The following is a 23,588-nucleotide window of genomic DNA, read 5'->3' on the forward strand; positions in this document are numbered from 1 at the left end:
GAATGTGGGGCGAAGAGGAGTTACGCATTTCACCCTCAAGAACTGAGAGCCCAGTCTGCACTCCTGCAGTAAAGAAACCATTTCCCATCTAATAGTTCCAGGAACTTCATCACTTTTTTTTTTTTTTTTAAACTATGTGGAGTGAAACTATTGTAAAATCTTGTCCTGACTAGGAAGATATGCCTGCTTTTACTAGAGTCACAGGTTTTTAAAGCCCTGCTCAGTCAGGAAAGGGATTTGTGGTATCTATAGAGGAGGCAATCAATGCCAAGAGCCACTGAGACATGTTTCTTTCCCAAAATTTATTCAAATTATTTATTGAACACCTACTATGGGCTGGCACATAAAAAGCCAGACTCTCCCAATTGCCTAAGCATAAATCTAGGTTTCACTTAGCCATTATTTTTAATTCCTTTCTGTTGCTAAAGTTCCTATTTCATTTCTAGGCAAAACATTTGTAAAATGGAAACTTAGCACCTTTGAAACTTGCAGTGTGCTCCATACAGGTAATTTTGCTAACACGTGTAGCCTTCTACCACTTTATTTTCTTCCCTGAAGCCATTCTGATTAGTCTGTGGAGGGATGAGCAGTGTTAGAAGGCCTACTTGGAAATATGATCTTGGCAGTTCTGTAAGGTAAATCACCAAATATGTAACGAGTGAACTGAATATTGGGAGATTGGAAAGCACTGAGGTAAGGCTCCCAGCTTTGTAAGCCTAACAAGGTGCTTGAGTGTTAAAAGACGTTCAGATGAATCAGCTGCTTTTAGTTGGGGATAGTCAATGACTTAGCACTTAGTCCATGTTGCTATGCAAGAAAGAGGGCCCTTTTCAGTTCAGATTTCAAGCAAGAGTAAATAATGATAATGTTAACATTTATGGCTTACCATGTGGTAACCATAGTGCGCTATATACTGATTTTATATATGTATATACACATACATAAATATACACACACATATTCCTTATGGTGTTCATATTGTGCTTTACATACTTTATCGCTTTTCCTTCCCTACCAATTTTATGAGGTATTCTTCCATTCAATAAATATCTGAGGAGCTGGGCTAATGCTAGTAGCTGGGAAAGTAATGGTTAACTAAATCAGGCACAGCGTGTGCTCTTGTGGAACTTACATTGATGGGAAGAGATACGCTGATCAATGAATCACCCCCAAACTCCAGAGGTTACCTACTATTCTGCAGTATTCTGAAGCAAAGGAACAAAATTAAAAGAAATTTTAAAACAAAGAAATCTGACGTAGACTAGGTGTGGTTAATGGGTGAGTGGTACAGGGAAGTAACCTTTAAACTGAGGGAAATGTTATTTTGTTTCGTATCCACCCCCCCTTTTTTTTAAGAGTTCAGCTTTTTATTGAACAGATTACAGAAGAAGTTTAGTAAAAAAGACCAAAGCTCATGTCATCGTCAGACTTCTCTGATTCTTCTTTTCTTTGCTTCCACTTTCTTCTCAGCTGGGACAGCAGTGGTGGAGCGGGCAGGACCTTCTGCTGGTGTGGCACCAGCTGCTGGGACAGGTCCCTTAGCCCCTACCTTGCAGATGAGGCTCCTATGTTGACATTGGCAAGAGACTTTGCAAACAAGCCCAGCCAGAAAGGTTCAACATTTACACCCGCTGCTTTAATGAGGCAGGGCTCTTATCCTTTGTGAGCCTCACCTCATCATGGTGCAGGATGAGGACTGAGTAGAAGCAGGCAAGCTCCCAGCTGGAGGCCTTGGTGCAGATGAGGGCTGAGTAGAAGCAGGTGAGCTCCCAGCTGGAGGCCTTGGTGCAGATGAGGGCTGAATGGATGCTGCCGGGCAAGGTAATAGTCACAGGATGAAGTGAGAGCCTCACCCCACCCTGGCCTTAGCTTCCGCAGAAGAACAGAGCACCTTAGTGGCAGCTGAGGAAAACCTGTTATGCCCTTTTTACAGGAAACTTAGACTTGCAAATCTGTCTGTCTTCAAAACCCATGTTTTTCAAAAGATAATCTTCCCACAAGTGGACATTAAGATCTTTTCTAGCCACACAGCACAGAGAGAACACAGCTGCCAGAGTTAGAGAATTCCAATCTTCACACAAGGCATGCATGCTCTCCACATTGAGGATAGAAGGGCAGAATTCTGGCCCTAAAAATGCCATTTCTAGAGTAAACAGTACTAATATTAAGGGAGACTAAAGACTATTTGCAATTAGTAGTAAGAGCCAAGGCACACTAACAGTCATGCTACAGCAGACCAAATGGGATGTGACTCAAAGGGAAAATCCATTGATTGGGTGCCCTAGCCAAACTGGGAAATGGATAATGGTTATTCCCACATCCACAAGGAATACCTTGAGAATGAAATCAGAGGCTGTTGAATGCTCTATGCTTTACTGTACATACACTGGTATTATAAGCACATAAACTTCGCATTTCTCATTACAGGATTGAGTTTCATGCACTCTAAGCAGTAGTTCCAGTGTCCTCATGAAATCCCAGGTTAAAGACCCTCTATAACTTAGCTGTTTTTTCCTGACTTTAGAGCCAGCATTTCTGGTGTTCAGGCATCAGCTTCACCTATGGAACCACACCATAGGTTTATTTCAGCTTAGATATAGTCATATTACACAATCCTCTAGTTATGAAATGGCATTATAAAAATTAAAGGTACTATTTGATTCAGTAAAGAGAGAGAGAGGAAATAGAATTGCTTGGAGATGAAATTAGTGTGGACTGATTATTCAGGTGAGGCTTAATCAGGAGGTGGGACTGAAAGTATGCCTTAAAGGACAATCAAAATTTGGGAAAGAAGAGAGGAAGTTACAGGAAGGGCATTTCCGGTAAAAGGAAAGAGAAGACCAACTGGCTGAGACACATTTGGACTGGGAGAGACTGGTATATGATGTTAGGAAATTCAGATCACATCAGATATGGGAAGCTTTGAAAAGGTATAAAGGGCTGGAACTTGATTTGAGGGCATTAGGAGTGATGAGGTCCTTTGTGCAGGACATAACATGAAAAAATACTTAAGTAAATCATATTAAGGTCCTTTCTGGGATGGATTTATAGACATAGAAGCAACAAATAAGTGGCTTCAGTCCATAAAAATTTGAAGAGTTGAATTTTACCCTGAGAGCACTAAGTCTATTAAAGTTTTTTTGGTTAGGGCAAGACATGATGAAAATATAGGAAAAGATATCCCAGGACAATTTTAGGGAGAGATTTGAGGGAGTAAAGACTAGTATCACACAACTGCCACAGTGTGAAATTTCTACAGCAATATATTCCTTAAAGATTATTACATCATCTTCTGGGAGAGGGGCATTTGTTAAAAGTTTAGGAAGAAGTAATTAATCACCTAAGAGGAAAACAAGTGACAAAGGAATCAGGGACTCAGTATAGGACCTTCTTTGATGGGATGATGGAAAAAGAAAAGAAATAATAGAATGTATTGTCAGGAAGGTCACCATCAGAGAGGGAGATCAGAGTAAGATCACAGTGTGGCCTGGGGCTCTTTAGGGGACAGACCATGGGTAGTGGATGCCAGGGTGGAATAAAGGAGTGGATATGAGGAGCTTATCAGTAAATGCAGAAGCTAAGAAAATCACAGACAAACACTAAAATGGATAGTCACACAGTATTTCTTTGAGACTTCCATGTTAATCCTCACCATAAAGACATTTCCCATAGCCCCCCGTATGCATGGGCAGAAATGCCCTAGCTTACTACTGGTAAGTAGTTGTAGTTACACCTAGATAAGTTGTTGTTATTATGTTTTTGCTTACTAAGAGAGCATGCCTGCCACCCTATTTCCCTTTCTCTATAGGCATTTATTTTCAACTAAACATGTACTTAGATGCTTAAAAGATACAGCTAATTTTTTAAATGTAGGCTTAAAAAGTTGTGAAAATAGTCACTCCAGGACTTATAGACTATTAAAAAGATTTAAAACTCAGTTGCAGCTTGTTTGGGTTTATAAGTACATTAAGTACTTAAAAATGAAGGAATAGTCACCAAGTTTAAATTCATGCACAGTCTAAAAGAAACATTTGTCCTAATATAGTCATTTTGATATGCATTCTATATAATCAATTCCTTATTCATCATTATTAACTCTTTTTTAGTCTACAGAACAAAGGCTGCTTTGAGCCATTGTCTCAAGAAACAAGAGCTCTATGATTAGGGTCATTAAGTAGCTGATTTAGTAATTGTTAAGTAAAAATCACTTCTCTTTCTTGGGAAGTCTCTGTTGAAATAAGCTGTAATAATTTGAGTAATGTGAGTGACACTAAAGTTTCAACAGTGTATAAACATAGCTACCCAAAAGTAACAAGGTTTTTGACATTAGAAACTCAGAAAATCTGAACTGTCAAAGAAGAGATCTTTCATTCAGCAAACGTGTGAAAGCAGACTTTTAAACAGAATTTTTACAATGGGGAAACCTGGTCATTTCCATAATTTTAAAATCTGTTCTTACTGCTTAAATTGTAAGTAAAATTCTTTATTATTTACATAGCAATTTTCTGTTTAGAATATCAATTTCTAAACTTGGCTGTTCATCAGATTCCTTTAGGGCCTTTTTTTTTTTTTTTTTTTTTTTTTTTTAAGGAAATTCCCAGCTCCACCCAAGACCTAAATCAAAATATCCAGAGTTTGGTAATATCTATGTTAAGAAAAGCTCTCCAGGTGATTCTGGTATGTATAGAATTTTGAAAACCACTGATTTAGAAGCCAAATCATCAAAAAGTTTTAATAGGTTACTTAATGGATGAGGTTGGTGCCATCTATCAAATACAGTATGGGAAACACAGCTGAAAAATGGGTGGATAAATCTAGAGTCAGAACATCTGAGGGCTGAACAGTGAGTTTCTGTAAGATGACCGGAAGAATTAAAGTTGGGAGATAGCCAAGCCACAAGGATCAAGAAAAGAAGGGAAAGGCATTGAAGCTTAAGTGGGTGAGTGACAGGGGCAATTGCCTATGCAGGCACTGCTGGATTCAGATGCACTTAAAGGAAAGACTGGAAGGAAAAGCTGAGTTCTAAATCCAGCTCGTCTATAGTGGTGTCTTTTGGCAGGATTCATAGTATTCTCCCTATGAGAGAGGTCTAAGGTCTAAGGTACTGACCTCCTGAGATTGAAATGTTCTGGTGTCTGGTCTCAATGAGGCTAGATAGCTGTGACATCTAGAGTCAAGGCTACTCAGTAAGAGTAAGTGCCTGATCTGGCATCCAGAAAGTAGCATATTCCCAATTTTAAACTGTATAAATTTATAAAAATCATATGATTTAAAGACTATAAGAATCATGTAAATCGTAAGAATAAAAATCATATGAATTTATAAGATATAGTGGAGAAACCAATAGAAGTTGGTGATTGGAGAATAAAAATGAGGGAGGAATAAATGATTATACCTAGTTTCTGGTTTGGGGAAATAGCCAGAATGGTAGTACCACTAATAATGGTAGAAGTCATGAAAGGACTAGCAGATTTGAGGACTAGATGGAAAAAATTACTCTGGTGTTGTTGAACTTGAGATATGTGAAGCATCCCAATAGACGAGTGCAGTAGATAGGTGGATATATGGGTCTGGACTTCAGAGAACAAGGGAGGAGAGAAAATTGTATACACATCTAGATAGGGTGGGTAAAATTTCCCAAGGGAAGTTGGGTAATAAGAAGTGAGAAAAGGGCTGGGGACAGAACTATTTAGGATAGGGAAGATGAAATAGGGCCCACAGGGAAGCCAAGAAGTAGCAAGAGAAATGTAACAGCAAAGATGGCAAATTTCATTGAACATTACTCAGTAATGGCACAGTGCCAGTACTATGCTAAGTGGTTTTTCATGAACTATCCCAGTGCTCTTCACAACCTATGTAGATAGATGCTGTTATTACCATTTTACATGTGAAGAAACTAAGGTTAAGTTACATCAGGTGGTTGTACAAAGAAAAAACAAGGGAAGGACATCATAAGAGAACAGAATATCAAATAGCTATGAACCAGGGAACTAACACACCAGGAAGTGAGAAAGGTCAATAAAGTCAAGAGTGAAGAGTGAGATGAGGAACATAGTAGGTGTTAATTCATTGGAATAAGGTCTCTGCAAATAACTTACTAAAGCTTTTTTCTTTCTCTGAATTTACCAACATAGACAATGATAGAGCTCTATAGTATTGAAGTGTTGATGAACTAAGTAGGTTTGGAAAGAAAACGGGGTTTTAACTCAAAATGTATTAAAAGAAACTGATAATCATCAAATCATATAAGTGTTAGATGAACTAGATGAGACATGTGCAAAATCTTTATAAAGAGAAGTATATATTTATATTGGAGTTGAAAATATTTGAATACACAGTTTTGAATATACTGTTTTCCAAACTAAGGACTCAGTGTTATAAAGATGATCAAAAACATGCACTGTGGAATCATACTGCCCACTTGCTAGCTAATAAGTTGCTGAGTCTCTCTTTGCCTCATTTTTCTCATCTGTAAAATATAGATAATAATAATACCTATTTCATAGTGTGGCATGTTACTTATCTATCACCAAACAATGCTACCTAACAAACTACCCCAAAACTCAAAGGCTTAAAGCAACAATAATATATTCTTATGGATTTGAGGATTTGCTGGGCCAGATCTGCTCCAACTGTTTCCCATCTCCTGGGATCAGTGGGATGGACACAAATTCTTCTCAGGGCATAGTTGAAGCACAAGAGATCAAGCTGAACCAAGATCAAGGCTCTGTTTACCTGTTTACATCTCACTGGCCAATGCAAATCTTACAACTAAGCCCAGAGTCAAGGGGTGGGAAATACATCCTTCTCAGGATGACGCTATAAAAAGGTTGTGGATGCCAGAAAAGGTGATGAAATGCGGCCAATAATTAAATCGACCACAGTCATTTGAGAATTAAATGAGTTAATACTTGAAAGCACATAGGACAGCTTTTGTCCATTGCAAGCAGTATTAAGGCTTGTTTTAATTTGTTATTCCTATTATAATTATTCCTAAATTAATTAATAGTATAATGTTATTCCAATAAAACCTCAGTCCGATGATAATTCAGAACTCAACATATGATAATATTTATAAGAATAGTAACAGACAAAAGCTGTTCCCTAAAATTGGCATGAGGTAACCACTTTTACTTATTTATTTTTTTATTTTTTTAAAGATTTTATTTATTTGAGAGAGAACGAGAGAGAGAGAACACATGAGAGGGGATAGGGTCAGAGGACGAAGCAGACTCCCTGCCGAGCAGGGAGCCCGATGCGGGACTCGATCCTGGGACTCCAGGATCATAACCTGAGCCGAAGGCAGTCGCTTAACCAACTGAGCCACCCAGGTGCCCGAGGTAACCACTTTTAACCTATTCCCTACCACTAAGAAAAGTCTAAAGCCATAACCAATCATCGTAAAGAACAAACAGCCTCTGCACTGTCACTATATAAACTATCTGATCAGCATATACCTCTGAGCCTCATTCCACCGTTGGTTTGAAAGCTCCCAGTTTGTGAACTATTCTTATATGCATGATAAACTCTTACCAAATGACATAAAGGTCCTACTGACCATAGATAGGACTTTTTACTATACAACAGTAATTTAATGCTGATGGGTGAAAGAAAGGAGAGGCCAGAAACTGATCCGATGCTATAGGACAACAATATGTGAAAATAAACTTTTCAAAATAAAAGAAAGTAAGCATTTAGAATGATGAACATAATAATTGGATAATTATATAACCACATCAAAAAAGATTAATTAATCCACATCGTATAGCACATACCAAGAGAAAAACATATCTAGTTGAAATTGGAGAGCTAAATGAAAAAAAAAAAGTTAAAGAAAGCCCAACAGAAAATTTAATTGACTATATTAAATATATGTAGGGAAACTCTTCTCTTTTTTGGCTTTTAAATGATACAGAAATTTCAATGACAGATGATTATAAAATATTTATAATAGACTATTAAATCAGAAGTTTTAACTAAGGCACTAAGATTCAAAGCTGTGATTTTTCCAAAGAGGTGTGCCAGAACAAGGTGCCAGTTTTCAAAGGAGATTATTAAAAACCAGTTTGACAACTCTTAACATTCTTACCCATGCAAAGGTAATAAGGGGGTCAGAGCGTGTGGGCATTGGAGAGTATGAGTGAAGAGATGTTTTAATAACTTGTTGGTGTGCCCTGAGAGCTCCGCACCCTGCTGCCTACATGGGCCTGGGGAGGGAGGTGCCGACTGCTGAGATTCAAGTGGTCTGGTGTCTGCCTGCTGCTGGAGAAAGCCTCAGGACAGACTGCCGACGAGCCAGAGGAAGAGAGAGGCTCCCAGGGACTGGCCAGCTCTCCCGCAGTTTGACAGGGCAAAGGATGCTTGAGGGCTTCCTGGGAACCAGGTGTGGGCCGTGTGTGAGTAAAAGCAGGCCTTGAGTTGTCTTTGGCCCTGTTCAGGAAGGTCTGCCGAAGGCTCAGTCAATCAGACTTCCAAAAAAAGAATCACGAGGTAGCTTTCCAATCTGAAAGGCTAACTCTCTGGATTATGCCTACAGATACCTGCTCTCACATCAAAGGAACTGCAGATAGGAGATGGTCAAAAGTTGGTTGGGAGCACATAGGAGAAAAAATTACCCTTGCACAACTACCAGGCCCAGAGGGCATCATACTGGTCATTTAAGGACTTACTTGACTCTCACCTTTCTCCCTCCCTGCACACTCATCCTGGAGGAGAAGTTGAAGTTAACAAGCTAGGGAAGGAACGGTAGAAATACTAGGCAGGGAACAGTAAATGAGAGAAATACTCTAGGTTTCCAGGCTGAAGTGGTCCTGATCGGGGGAGGGGACAAAAGATATGCTCTAAATGAAGTTCACAGTTTTCAGAACTATATATTATTGGGCATCCTAAATCTGAATATCAGATTTTGTGAAGTAGAGTGATCACAAGACTATTTGTTTTTAGGATGGACTCCAGAAGTCTGAAGGGCAAGAGAAGCTTGGCCCACAGAATTTAGAGACGTTGAGAAATAAAAACAAAGTTGTGGGTATCTACTGGTTTTTCTTGTTCAATGTAACAGATAAATTTTAACTGTATGAAAATTGATTACAAAACTAAATCAAAAAGGAAAATAAACTGGGAAAATATTTCTAGTAATATAACAAGAAAAGAGTTCATATGTATTCTATTAAAAGAGTCATTCAAATTTTTAAGAAAAATATCTTGACCCCCAATAATAAATATGTAAAGAATTTGGACAACTAATGCAAATAGAAATGGATCAAAAGAGAGTAAAAATAATTTATTGGGCGCCTGGGTGGCTCAGTCGGTTAAGCGACTGCCTTCGGCTCAGGTCGTGATCCTGGAGTTCCGGGATCGAGTCCCGCATCGGGCTACCTGCTCAGCAGGGAGTCTGCTTCTCCCTCTGACCCTCCTCCTTCTCATGCTCTCTGTCTCTCATTCTCTCTCTCGCAAATAAATAAAAAAAAAAAGAGTAAAAATATTGGTCTTATTTGTAATGAAAGGAATATAAAGTAAAGCAAACTATCATAATTTTTATACCTATGAAACTAGTAAAAAGAATGATAAATGATTTGTAGTATTAGTGATTGGATTGAAACTGGTACTCTGCTGAGAGTGTTGGTTTGATATATATTTTTCAATGTATATCACAGTATCACATGCAAACCACACAAATACCTCTACACGTTAGCTCAGTAGTACCATTCTTTGACATTTATCCTAATAATTCAGTAGAATAAAAGAAATACTTAATAAAAATGGTCATGAGAGCTCTATCTATAATAGGTAATATTAAAATGGTCTTAATTTTAAGTAATAGGGAAATGGGTTAAATAAATTATGAGTCATCAACTTGATGCAATGCCTTGATCACTAGAAATGATAATTATGAATATAAAAAGGACATAAATTATGCATCTAAAGTAATACATAGTGAAAATAATGTGAAATATTTTGTACACTAGAAATATATATACAAAATATATACAAGATATATGTATGCATATCTTATACATAGTTAACATACAAGATATATGTATGCATATCTTATACATAGTTTCAAACTAGTAGCAAAGACTGTGTTAAAAAGAATAGAAGGTGATGAGAAATTAAGAAAAAAAAATAAAATTAACTGGAGGGAGTAAAGACTATTACATAGGACACAGAAAGAAGGGAAGACTCAGAGATCTGGATCAGATGTGGTTTCATGGTCTAGCTCTTCCTTCTATCTCTCTGAGATTTAGGGCAACTCACTTAACTTCTCTGAGTTGCAGTGACCTCAAGTAAAAATAAAGGATTAGATGAAAACTATCCCTAAAATTATATCCTTTGATTCCCCCCCCTTTTCTTTTATTTCCTTTCTCTCCCCTTAATAAAAGAAAGTGCAGAATTTCTAGGGCATAAGCCAGTTGGACACCTGCCAAATTGATGAAGACAGAGAGATTTCAAACAGAAGCCAACTAGAGGAATTTGTATCTTTTCAAAAAGTGCTTACAACATCTTCTCATGGTGAGATTACATATATGTATTCACTGTAGGTTTATATGTCTTATTTTGTTAAGGAAAAACCCTCAAATTTTGTAAATATATCACCTCTTTCCTTACATGAAAAATAAAAGGATATTTGAAGACTAGGTTCAAATTCTAGTTCTGCTATCCATCATGGTGCAAGCTCTTGGAGTTTCAGTTTTCTCAACTGTCAGGTAAAGAAGTAATACCTTCCCTATCTATTTTTACAGGGTGGTTCTAAGAACCAAATTAGGACAATATATATGAAAGGGTTTTGAAATCATCAAATACCATATGCCTGTATGTTCTTCATCTCTCCCCAATTTTCTTATTTCTCTTGAGTTCAGAAAACCTCTAGCCTCTAGGGACTCCTGAGCAAATACATGACTCAGCATCCATCTGAAAAGAGTAAGTGGAACTCTAAACCTAAGCCAGTGGTTGTGGAATAGTCTAGTTAAGTTTCCACATAAAAATAAGAGTTATGGATAGTAAGAAGTCCATAACCAGCCAAGATCAACCCATAGTGAAAGATCATTTAAGAATCATAGCTTTCTAGTATAAGGTAAACATCCTGTCCAGGTCCACCCCTAACATTGCAGGGCTGGTGTCAAGATTAAAAATGGAGGTCTATATGTCATATACTTAAGTATTTAATAGTTGTAAGTCAAGCTAATAAGCCAAGCCTCAGTTTGAGATCTCTGACTTCATCAATTTAGCTGGTGTCCAACTTGTTTCTGCCCTAGAAAGCCTGGATTCTCTTTTATTATAGGGAGAGCAAAGGAATATACGGAAAACAAAGATACAATTTGAGAGCTGGAAGGCAGATTCAAGATTAGAATTCCTGGACTTGTCAGAGTTCCATGTCACTAGTTGGTGGGTTGGGTGGTCCCCAGTTCATGTTCACTCTTTCTTTCTTCCCCTGCTCCTGCTCTTGTACCACAAGACCCTTGTAAAAGTGTGTAGACACTCCAGATTGGGCCAAACTGGCCCCAAACAGTCCTGTCTTCCTCTCCCCTTAATCCAGAGAGTATGCTGTAGCTGTGTGATCCATCCTCAGGAGGCCAGACATCTAGAGTGATCTTTGCATGGAGTTTCCAGGTCCCAGATATTCCAAATATGATCTAAAAGGAGGTATATGGACACTGGGTGGACTCCCTACCTTTTGGGAAGGAGCAGGGCTGGAGGAAGGCCAGAGAATAGCCCTCACAGGGTGGGTGCCCCCCTTGCCCAGGCCTACCGTACTGTTTCTGGCTTTTTGATCTATCAACCGCTTTCATTGCCCAAAGTCCTACTTACCTCCACTGTAGCCACCCTTGGGCTCAGTTTCACTTTGGGCCTTCTAATCCTCAAAATGGGAAATCTTTGCTCATTCCCTTTTTCTACTTTAATTCCTCCCAAATACATCTTTATTTGTTATCATTCTCTCGGTGGATAATCATTCCCTTTGTTAACTTGTGCAGGCAGGCCTCTTTATTTCCTTACTTAGTTCACATCCTTTCAATCAATTTCAAAGATATGTTTGTATACTTATCTCTTTGTTCTTTCCCCTTTCCTGCTTTGCCATTCATTTAACTATCCCCCATAAGGGTCCACTACTGGTCAGTCATTGGTGATACATACAACAGGGTATAAGACAGGCATGGTCCATGTCTTCATGGAAATTGCAGTTTACTGGGAGAACTGATAATGGTGATTAGTTACAATTGTGATGAGTGCTACGAAGACGATGTGAATCTCTGAGAGTCTAAAACAGGGGTCCTAGCCCAGTGTGGGAGCAATCAGACCCCAGCCATCCAGTCTGTGGTATTTTGTTTTAGCAGCCCAAATAGACTAAGACACTGAATCATGAAAAGAAATTGGTGCCCATGTTTGCTCCATATGTAATTTAAGATATCAAGATTTTTTTTTATTAACATATAATGTATTACTTGTTTCAGGGGTACGGGTCTGTGATTCATCAGTCTTACACAATTCACAGCACTCATCATAGCACATACCCTCCCCAATATCCATCACCCAGCCACCCTATCCCTCCCACCCCCCTCCACTCCAGCAACCCTCAGATTGTTTCCTGAGATTAAGAGTCTCTTATGGTTTGTCTCCCTCTCTGGTTTCATCTTGTTTCATTTTTCCCTCCCTTCCCCTATGATCCTCTGTCTTGTTTCTCAAATTCCTATCAGTGAGATCATATGATAATTGTCTTTCTCTGACTGACTTATTTCGCTTAGCATAATACCCTGTAGTTCCATCCACATCGTTGCAAATGGCAAGATTTCATTTTTTGATGGCTGCATAATATTCCAGTGTGTGTGTGTGTGTGTGTGTGTACACCACATTGTCTTCACCCATTCATCTGTTGATGGACATCTAGGCTCTTTCCATAGTTTGGCCATTGTGGAGATTGCTGCTATAAACATTGGGGTACACATACCCCTTTGGATCACTACATTTGTATCTTCGGGGTAAATACCCAGTAGGGCAATTGCTGGGTCGTAAAGTAGCTCTATTTTCAACTTTTTGAGGAAACTTCACACTGTTTTCCAGAGTGGCTGCACCAGCTTGCATTCCCACCAACAGTGTAGGAGGGTTCCCCTTTCTCCGCATCCTCGCCAACATCTGTCGTTTCCTGACTTGTTAATTTTAGCCATTCTGACTGGTGTGAGGTGGTATCTCATTGAGGTTTTGATTTGTATTTCCCTGATGCTGAGTGATGTTGAACACTTTTTCATGTGTCTGTTGGCCATTTGGATGTTTTCTTTGCAGAAATGTCTGTTCGTGTCTTCTGCCCATTTCTTGATTGGATTATTTGTTCTTTGGGTGTTGAGTTTGATAAGTTCCTTATAGATTTTGGATACTAGCCCTTTATCTGTTTTGTCATTTGCAAATATCTTCTCCCATTCTGTCGGTTATCTTTTAGTTTTGTTGACTGTTCCCTTTTCTGTGCAAAAGCTTTTTTATCCTGATGAAGTCCCAATAGTTCCTTTTTTGCCTTTGTTTCCCTTGCCTTTGGTGATGTTTCTAGGAAGAAGTTGCTGTGGCTGAGGTCGAAGAGGTTGCTGCCTGTGTTCTCCTCAAGGATTTTGATGGATTCCTGTCTCATATTTAGGTCTTTCATCCATTTTGAGTCTCTTTTGTGTGTGGCATAAGGAAATGGTCCAGTTTCATTCTTCTGCATGAGGCTGTCCAATTTTCCCAACACCATTTGTTGAAGAGACTGTCTTTTTTTCCAATGGACATTCTTTCCTGCTTTGTCAAAGATTAGTTGACCCCAGAGTTGAGGGTCCATTTCTGGGCTCTCTATTCTGTTCCATTGATCTATGTGTCTGTTTTTGTGCCAGTACCATACTGTCTTGATGATGACAGCTTTGTAATAGAGCTGGAAGTCCAGAACTGTGATGCCGCCAGCTTTGCTTTTCTTTTTCAACATTCCTCTGGCTATTCGGGGTCTTTTCTGGTTCCATATAAATTTTAGGATTATTTGTTCCATTTCTTTGAAAAAAGTTGATGGCATTTTGATAGAGATTGCATAAAATGTGTAGATTGCTCTAGGTAGCATTGACATCTTCACAATATTTGTTCTTCCAATCCATGAGCATGGAACGTTTTTCTATTTCTTTGTGTCTTCCTCAATTTCTTTCATGAGTAGTCTATAGTTTTCTGAGTGCAGATCTTTGCCTCTTTGGTTAGATTTATTCCTAGGTATCTTATGGTTTGGGGTGCAGTTGTAACTGGGATCGACTCCTTAATTTATCTTTCTTCTGAGTGTTGTTGGTGTATAGAAATGCAACTGATTTCTGTGCATTGATTTTACATCCTGCCACTTGACTGAATTCCTGTATGAGTTCTAGCAGTTTTGGGGTAGAGTCTTTTGGGTTTTCCACATGAAATATCATATCATCTGCAAAGAGTGAGAGTTTAACTTCTTCTTTGCCAATTTGGATGCCTTTTATTTATTTATTTATTTTTGTTGTCTGACTGCTGAAGACTTCTAGTACTATGTTGAATAGCAATGGTAATAGTGGACATCCCTGCCATGTTACTGACCTTAGGGGAAAAGCTCTCAGTTTTTCTCCATTGAGAATGATACTCTCTGTGGGTTTTTCATAGATGGCTTTTATGATATTGAGGTATGTACCCTCTATCCCTACACTGTGAAGAGTTTTAATCAAGAAAGGATGCTGTACTTTGTCAAATGCTTTTTCAGCATCTATTGAGAGTATCATATGGTTCTTGTTCTTTCTTTTATTAATGTACTGTATCACATAGATTGATATGTGGATGTGGAACCAACCTGGCAGCCCAGGAATAAATCCCACTTGGTTGAAAACATCAAGATATTATATCATTTATAAGTGTAAGGCAATCTAACTCAGTACTGATTTTTTCATTATAATCACTTTAATGCTTTTTTGAATTTTCAAATATCAAAAATTTTATTTTTCTCCAACATTTGTGATGTCTTGCCGTTTTTTTTTTCTTTTAGGCTTAGCCTCTTGTGCACACTGGTCATAAATTCTTCCCATCTCTGTATGCTGCCTCTTTGCAAAACTCCTCCAATTAAGATGAGGAATCTATTTTTTCCTCTCCTTGAATCTGGGCTCAACTGTTGACTTCTTTTTGCCAGTGGGACACAAGTAAACTTGATGTTAGCAGAGGCTTAAAAAGTGCTTGTACCTGGGGACTTGCTTTTCTGTTTTTCAGAACTTGTGGGTAGAAACCAGGAATAACCTACTGGAGGATGGGAAATTACATGAAGCAAAAACAAGTCGCCCCTTCTTCCAGAGATGAGGCATACTAGAACCACCTAGCTATAAATAAGGCCATTTCTAGACCATCAGCCCCAGCTGAGTTACCATCTAACTGTAGAGATCCATCAAGCTGGCCCAGACCAGAATTGCCCAGTTTACTCACAGAATCATGAGCAAATGAAGTGACCTGTTATTTCAAGCTACTAAGTTTGGGTATGGTTTGTTATATAACAACAGTCCTCCTGCCATGGTTAATTCAGCGTTATCTGTGCTCAGGCCATGATACAAAGCCTGGCAACAAAGGGATCAAAATTGATGGAGGCTTCCTAAAGGAGAAGCATCCCGAGATGGGAATGAAAAGACTAACAAGGACTGATTGCAGAGACCAAAGTGAACAGGAAGCTGAATGTCTTTTAGAAAGGAAGTAAAAAACTAGAAGGAAAAAAAGTCTCCTGGGGATAAAATTAATGAATATAATGTACTTGGTAGAAAGTTTATTCTGATCTTAACCTTCATCAGATAATAAAAAAGAGCTTTTCAAAAGAAATCTCTTCAATATTCTGCATATAGAGTTTCAACATATGTCTGGCACATAGTAAACAGTAAACATCTGTGGAATAAATAAGACATCAATGGATATTTTTTCATTATGGTATTTCAAGATTAGCATACTGCAGAGTACTATCTACTTTAAAATTATTTTGTATTAGATTTCTTTAGGTCGGAAACATAATACCATCCTCGTGATATCTTTCTCCAAGAGAATACAAATTACCATATAGCCTTTTTCGCCCCAGAGAACATTAATTGGACATGGAAAATGAGATAATCTTGTGAAAGCATCATGCACAGAATCTGGCGGGAAGTGATAAGCTCACTGTAACTATAACACTTATTGAATGGCTTAGTGGTGCCAGGCACTGTTCTTTGTGCTGTGCCGTTATTAACATATTTAGCCTTGCATCAGCCCTGTGAGTAGGTAGTATCTTTACTTTCATTTTATAACTAAGGAAACTGAGACAAAAGGAAATTAATTAGTTAAATAGATAATATATTGGAATAGGAATCTGAACCTAGTCCATCTGGATCCCAAGCCACCTCCATAAAACCAATTTTTTTTTTTAGCACTTTCGTATTTCAGGAATTTTGCTAAGGTTTTTCCAAAAAGAGTCAAATTCTTTAATTCTCATGATTTCACCCTGAAGTACTATGGCTATCTGCATTTTATAGTAGGTGCTCAAAATGTGCTAGATTTGTGTCCCTCTTTTCCCTTTTTCTCCCCGCTTTCACTGTTGCCCTCTCTGCTCCTGGTTCTGCAGTGACTGGGAGAGGGCCTATCTCCCAGTGCGCCAGCTTCATTCTCCACACACTCACCCGAGCTGCCTTTCCTCTGCTTCATCCAATCTGCTGTTGAGCCCCTCTAGTGTAATGTTCAGTTCAGTTATTGTATTCTTCAGCTCTGGGACTTATGTTTGGTACTTTCTTACACTTTCTATCACTTTGTTGAAATTCTTACTGTGTTCATTCATTAGTTTGGTGAGCAATTTTATGACCATTACTCTGAACTCTTTATCTCTGTTTCCTTATCTCTGTTTCATCTTTTTTCTGGAGGTTTGTCTTGTACTTTCATTTAGAACATATTCCCCTGTTTCCTCATTTTGCTTGACTCTCTGTGTTTCCATGTATTAGGTCTAATAGCCACCTCTTCCAGTCTTGAAAGAATGGCCTCATGTAGGAGAGATGAAACCTTATCATTCAACCTTGCCCTAGCTCTTAGTAGTCTTTTGAATCTTTGTGATTATCTAAGCAGCCTAGTTTATTTTTCATGGCTCCCAGTTGTGAGGGTGTCCCAAGAACTGTCAGTGTTCCAGAGGGGGAGATCTCAGCACTTAGAATCAGACTGATTAGAAGCCAAAGCCTCGGGCAACAACTTTTAAAGTATGCAAATATACACAGTCCTGTAGGACCTATGAGCATAAACCCTGCTGGGCACCAGAACCAGGTGATGTAGACATGTCCCCTGGCAGCAGCTACAAAAATCAGGAAATCAGACAAAGATGCCAGTGAGAAGGAGCAAGGCAGAGGGAAAGCACAAAGACTCAATCTGCTGGCCTCCTTCCCTCAGAGCACCTTGGTAGGCTTCCATACAGTGAGCTCAACCAGAAGCCTGCCCTTCAGGCCAAAGCTCCCAGACAACCAAATAGGCCTCTTTATCAGAAAAACAGGGAGTGTGTTTTAGTTGCTATCTGTGCAGTGCCCTGAGTGTGGTAGTCTGGGAAGAACTGTCTGACTGTTACAGTTTCATGGGACCCAGGAATGCAAGTCTCCCTGACCACTAGAGCCGGGAGTTCAAAGGGTGCTCCCTGGGTTACAGCTGCAAAAACCAGGACACCAGACATAAAAACCAGGGCATCAGCTGTGTGTATAAAAGCCCCCACTCCCACCCCACCGCAGAGAAACCGGCATTGTGGAGCACTGCAGAGGGAGAGCGTGAAGAAAGCACCCCCAGAATTTAAAAAAAAAAGTTGCCTGACACGTATTGGCTTTAACAAGGAGTGACACCTGCCTGCACCTTATTCCCCAGAGAGTATCCTAACAGGCCTCTGCCCATCTGGTGGACACTTTAAGATTAGCAAGTGCATCTCCATCACGTATAGACTGGATGTTTTTCAAACTTCCACTTCTGCTTGGGGCCCGGGGGCGAGTGAGTCTGCACATGATCCCTTTAAGGGCAGTTTCTCTGTTTGCTACGGCCCTTTGGGTCTTGTGGACAAAAGCCCTGTTGGTTTTCAAAGTCAGATATTTCGGGGTCTCATCTTTCAGGTGCAGATTGTAAAAGTTGAGGTGCCTGATGTGGGGTACCAACCTTTCATGCCTCAGAAGGCAGCTCTGGATTTGTAAGTTCTCTTCTGATTGTGAGTTGCTGTGCTGGGGCTGGGGTTTATGATCAGACTGCATCTCAGCCTCTCCTCCCCTTTTCTCATTTGCGGCTGAGAAGGAAATGTTTAGCAAGTTTTCAGGTCTTTTTCTGAGGGAATTTTCCATGTGTAGCTATAGATTTGGTGAGTCTGCAGGAGGCAGGTTCAGGATCTTCCTAGTTTCCATCTTGGACCGCCTTCAGCTGGGTGGCATCCTGTGTGGTGCCTGGCACAGGCCTGATGCTTCGTGATATACCCGTTCCTTTTGGTAATAGGCTCAGCCAGGCCTAGCTGGGGTGTATTTCTGTAACATGGGAGGATCACACCCAAACTCATCAATCCTGGAACCAGCTGGTAACCATTACTATATGTATTCACTTCACAAATGAGTAAAGAGAGTCTGGCGTCAAGTCATTCCTTGACTTTTCAAGGTCATATAGCAAATCAGTGACTAAAGAGTCAATGAAAGTACAGACCTCTTGCCTCTGCTTTCCTTTTTCACTACATCATGCTCTTGATTATTATTTTTTAAAGTAGGTGTCTTCCTTCTTGTTTATAATTAAGGGCCAGAAGATTTTAATTAAAAAAAATTAAAACACAGCACTCCATAAATACATCATTAGTAAGGTCAGTTCTTATACTCAGTTATTCGGAAGGAATTTAATTTTCAGAAAATAAGTAGATTTGGCAAAGAATAGGCTCTTATATTATGATGGATTCTTGAGGAGGACCTCTCCTTCTCTCCCCTGCTTAGCCTCCCCACCCCCAACTCTTAGGAAGCAAATGATTTTAAGTCAGTGGGTCAGCTGAAACAATAACACCATCTTTTGGCAACATTAAAACAAATACAGATGTCTTGCAATATTTCTTGTCCAAAATGGGAAGCACTAATTTTGCTGATAAGATTGTTTTTCAAATGCCTTTTAAAACAGCATTCCCTATTAAAAAGTGTTGCCAGCTTTTCATATTAAAATAATCTCATGATGGGCACCTGGGTGGCTCAGTTGGTTAAGCGACTGCCTTCGGCTCAGGTCACGATCCTGGAGTCCCGGGATCGAGTCCCACATAGGGCTCCCTGCTCAGCAGGGAGTCTGCTTCTCCCTCTGACCCTCCTCCCTCTCATGCTCTCTGTCTCTCATTCTCTCTCTCGCAAATAAATAAAATCTTTAAAAAAAAAATTAAAATAATCTCATGAGAAGGGCCCTTCAGTGCTTTAAATGTTATTGCAATTGATATAATTTCCTTTTAATATTGAAGATCTGGCTCGTAAGAATACGGTTTTATAAGACATGTTTCCCTTTGTGGTTATCTTGTGTTTACTTACCACAATAAAACAAAAACAAAAACAAAAAACAGAATTTTTGCAGATGTTCTTCTTAGCATCTTGAGGATTTTGATCCACACAGTGTTTTATAAACTGTATGCTCCTTGGGGCGCCTGGGTGGCTCAGTCGGTTAAGTGTCCAACTCTTGATTTCTGTTCAGGTCATTATCTAGGGATCCTGGGATGGAGTCCTCTTTCAGCAGGGAGTCTGCTTGAGATTCTCTCCCCCTCCCTCTGCCCCTTCCCTGCTCATGCTCTCTCTCTCAAATAACTAAATAAATAAATCTTCAAAAAAAAAAAAAAAAAACCTGTATGCTCCTTAAAAGCCTTTGGAAAGAAAGTGAATGTATTTATTGTTTCTTTTAGTTTAATACCACATCAAAACAAGTTTTATAACATTCATAAATTTGGAATGATTTTAAGGAATCTGTACTTTACAATGATATGTTAATAGTTTTTATAAAATTTTACATGTAAATGTACATTTAATCATATAGTATCTCTTTGTGGAACTATCCAATTAATTTATATGTATTTGAATTCAACATAAAATAACCAATAATTATATGTGTATAGCTAGTATGATGAATGCTTTTCAAATTCATAATTAATAGGTAGAAAATAATTCTGATTTTGGTTAAGTATACTTTCCCTGTGTGGTAAACTTTGATGTCATTTGTAATGAGAGTATTTCTAGCTCATACCTAGTGAAGTAGAAAAGATCAAATGCAAGGGAAGGAAGTAAATATAATGTCAGGGACTTTCTAAACTTTAGACTGTATAGGGAGTGGTAAGCAAACAGTGGTGTTTCAATTAATTTGAGGTTAAATAGGAAAAGATCATAGAAGAATAGTGGAAGAATAATGGAATTTTCAGAGACAGCACATATACAAATATATATTATATAAAGATGGAAAGATAAAGATGGGAGAGCTGTCTCATTAAACATTTTGAAATATATTTTATTTAAGTTACTTTTAGGAGAAAGTTATTTTCTTGTACTATTCTAATTTAACATTTCTATATCATGTTTGTTAGCTGAATTTCCTGTCGATGTTATTTCCTGGAAATAATTAGAGGAATCTACTGTGATGGTATATTTTATATTATGGTTTATTTTAAGGATCCATGTTGACCTAATACTTTGATTCAGAAATAATAACTAGTTGAATCTAGTCCCACTGGTAGCCATATTCTGAAACATTATAGAGCAAATGAGTAGAGCAAGTTTTAACAAAGGGTGCTTGCTTATCACCCACTCAGACCCTACTCCGGTTAAAACATGCATAAAAAGAATACACAATAAACATAAAAAGTACCATGAACATAGTAGTTTTGCCTGAACTACTTTTCCCACATAGAATATAAAATTTCTTTTTTGAAGTTCAGACAAGTGTACATAAAATGAGGTTTCTTCTATGTGTACTTTTATTAATTAATATGAAAAGTCAGTTCCCTTGCAAAGCGACAGAACATTTTACTACTGAGTAATTACTTGGGTTTCCTCCAATTGATTTTCTACATTCAGCAATTATGTTTAAAAAAAAAAATCACAGATCTCATTATGCACCAGTCCTGCCCTCCATCTACTCCATATTCCTTTTTGTCCAGAATGTTTATTTCAGCTTAAAAAGATACTGTGAGTGTTTGATTAATGCCAGTCCCCACACTGGAATAGGGACTAGGTTAGGTTTTGTTCACTATTCTAGGCCCAGGGCTTACCATAGTACCTGTTCCATACCAAGTACTTAATAAATACTAGCTGAAGGAAAAGGGGGCCATGGAAACTGATGTTGCATGAAACAAAGTTCCTTCCTATATTATGCCTAATTATCTTCAGTGAATATGAAAGTCCTGGGATATTTGATATTTCTTCTTAGCTTCTAAAAATGCCTGAGTTAAACGCCCAATCCCACCTTTGGAAAGGAGAGATCGGTTGGGAAGCTCCTGATGCTGCTAAGTTCCATCAAATATCTGGCTGAAAAAATTGCTGTTGTCTTCCACAGGTACACTGGGATAACTTAACTCTCATATTTATTAATTTACTCTTAAATTTCCACTCAATAAATATTTAAGAAGTATTTTGTGGCAAACATTAGAATAGAGGGTAATGGAATTCTAATTATCTACCCAGGTCTTCTTTCTCAACTAGCAATATTGCAGCAGAATGCAATTGTGCATTGAACTCATAGGGCAATTTCCTTACTCAAGGGCTTGCTCACCTGAGAGAACAGTTTCCTTTCCAGAAAGGGTGGGTTAAAGAATTAATATGCAGCTTAGCTGGCCAGCAGAGGTTCTTTCCTCTATAGGGGGATGGAGCCCAAATTGAAAAATAACCCTGCCATCCCTACCCATTCTTTCCCATATGGAAACTTAACATGAAGCCCTGTTCAAACCAGCTTACATAGAAAACAATGTATGTATCCATTTCCTATTGCACAGTTAGCCAAGCAAGTTAAGCACTGTGCCCTAAGAGGCAAGATTTATGTTACCAATGCCAGCCCTAAGTAGGAGGATTCAAAGCTGGAAGGCTGTTTAAGTGGCTGGTGGGAGAGTTCCTCTTTCCTGCCAAAGGTGAACGCCAGCATCATAAACAGACTATACAGCATGCTTGAGAGACAGAGAAGGCTTAAGGAGCACTTCCCCACACATTCTGCAGGTCTAGAGATGAAAGAGTTGCTAGAGTTAATGGAGGGCATAAAACCAAAATAGAATGTGAACACTTCAGTAATATGAAAGGAACACACATCTGGCAGTAGGAGAGACAGACAGAGAGAAGAAATTGACAGAAGATACAAAGAAAAGCCATTCTGTACCACTGGAAAGACATCCGTTAAAGGGGTTCATCCTTTGAAAAGATAATCTAATACTTTTTGGAGAATTCTAAAACAATCAGATGCATTGCTAATAATGAAAGATGCAAGGAAATCTATTGATCCTGTGAGGAAACAAGGATTTATGATAGCTGATGACATCTGAAAGGGCCTGAAAGACCCCTTGGGTAGTTGGGGGCTGCCTTCTTCAAGCATATCTTTGAGGTATGGGAATAGGGCCGTGGGAAAAAGGCAGTTCAGAATGTGATAGGTAGACTCGTATACAAGCCCTATTCTATCAATTGCTAGATAAAACCTTGAATAATGTGCTTGTCTAAGTGTCTCAGGTTTTTTTTTTTTTTTTTTGAAGGTGCTAATCAATGTTCTTTATGAAGTTGTAAGAATTATATGAAATAATGGGCATATCCCAGGAGCTTCAAAGTATGACTACCATGTTAACATGTTATTTCTATCCTTCCAAGATTTCTCAAAGTTCATGTGGGGATGAATGATATTCTTATGAGAGAACATGGAGGTATATTTAAGATGTATATAATTTTTGGGTAGGAAATTAAAAGGTTTCAGTCATAGCTAGAGTTTGCACTGCCTCTTCTTACTGACAGTTGAATCTTTCAGAGAAGAGCTAAAAAATGGAGCTCTGTACTGCATATAGTATGAATGAGTAAAATTTTTCTGATGGGCTCTCACCTTTTGGTTAGATATGGAGTTAAGTCTCAAGTATCTTCCAGAAAGACCAGCTTTCGTTCAAGGGTGTGGATTCCAAGGAATGGGGATCACTGAGGGCCATCTTAGAGGCTACTTACCACAGCAGCCAAATTCTTTTAACATGTCCATGTAGATAGTTGGAATTACTGCCATTTTCAGGAAGGACTCTGTATTATCACTGTGAATGTAGTGTTGCCTTGAACTAACCATGATTTATACTTCCTGGAATGAATGCATTATTTAATACATTTGTAGACTTGACCTTAAAATTTACTTTTCCTGACCTTTTATTTTTGTGTGTGTACTGATTTTCTACTTTTTTTTTAAAAGATTGATTTATTTATTTTAGAGAGGGAGAGAGCACAAGTGGGGGGGAGGAGCAGAGGGAGATGGGGAGAGAGAGAGAGAAGCAGACTCCCAGCTGAGTGTGGAGCCTGATGTGGAGCTTGATCTCACCACCTTGAGATCATGACCTGAGCCCAAAACAAGAGTCAGATACTTAATTGACTGAGCCACCCAGGCACCCTTACTTTTCTACTTTTTAATAGCAT

General features: G+C 38.7%; 1 pseudogene; it reads right to left on the reverse strand.

Annotated features, from left to right (window-relative positions):
* Window positions 1-1,392: 1,392 nt before the first annotated feature.
* On the reverse strand, window positions 1,393-23,247 carry LOC118027003 (annotated as a pseudogene).
* Between the last annotated feature and the right edge of the window lie 341 nt (window positions 23,248-23,588).

Source organism: Mirounga leonina, unplaced genomic scaffold (genome assembly GCF_011800145.1).
Source record: "Mirounga leonina isolate KUSES-001 unplaced genomic scaffold, KU_Mleo_1.0 Mir_357, whole genome shotgun sequence".
In the NCBI taxonomy this organism is placed as follows: domain Eukaryota; kingdom Metazoa; phylum Chordata; class Mammalia; order Carnivora; family Phocidae; genus Mirounga; species Mirounga leonina.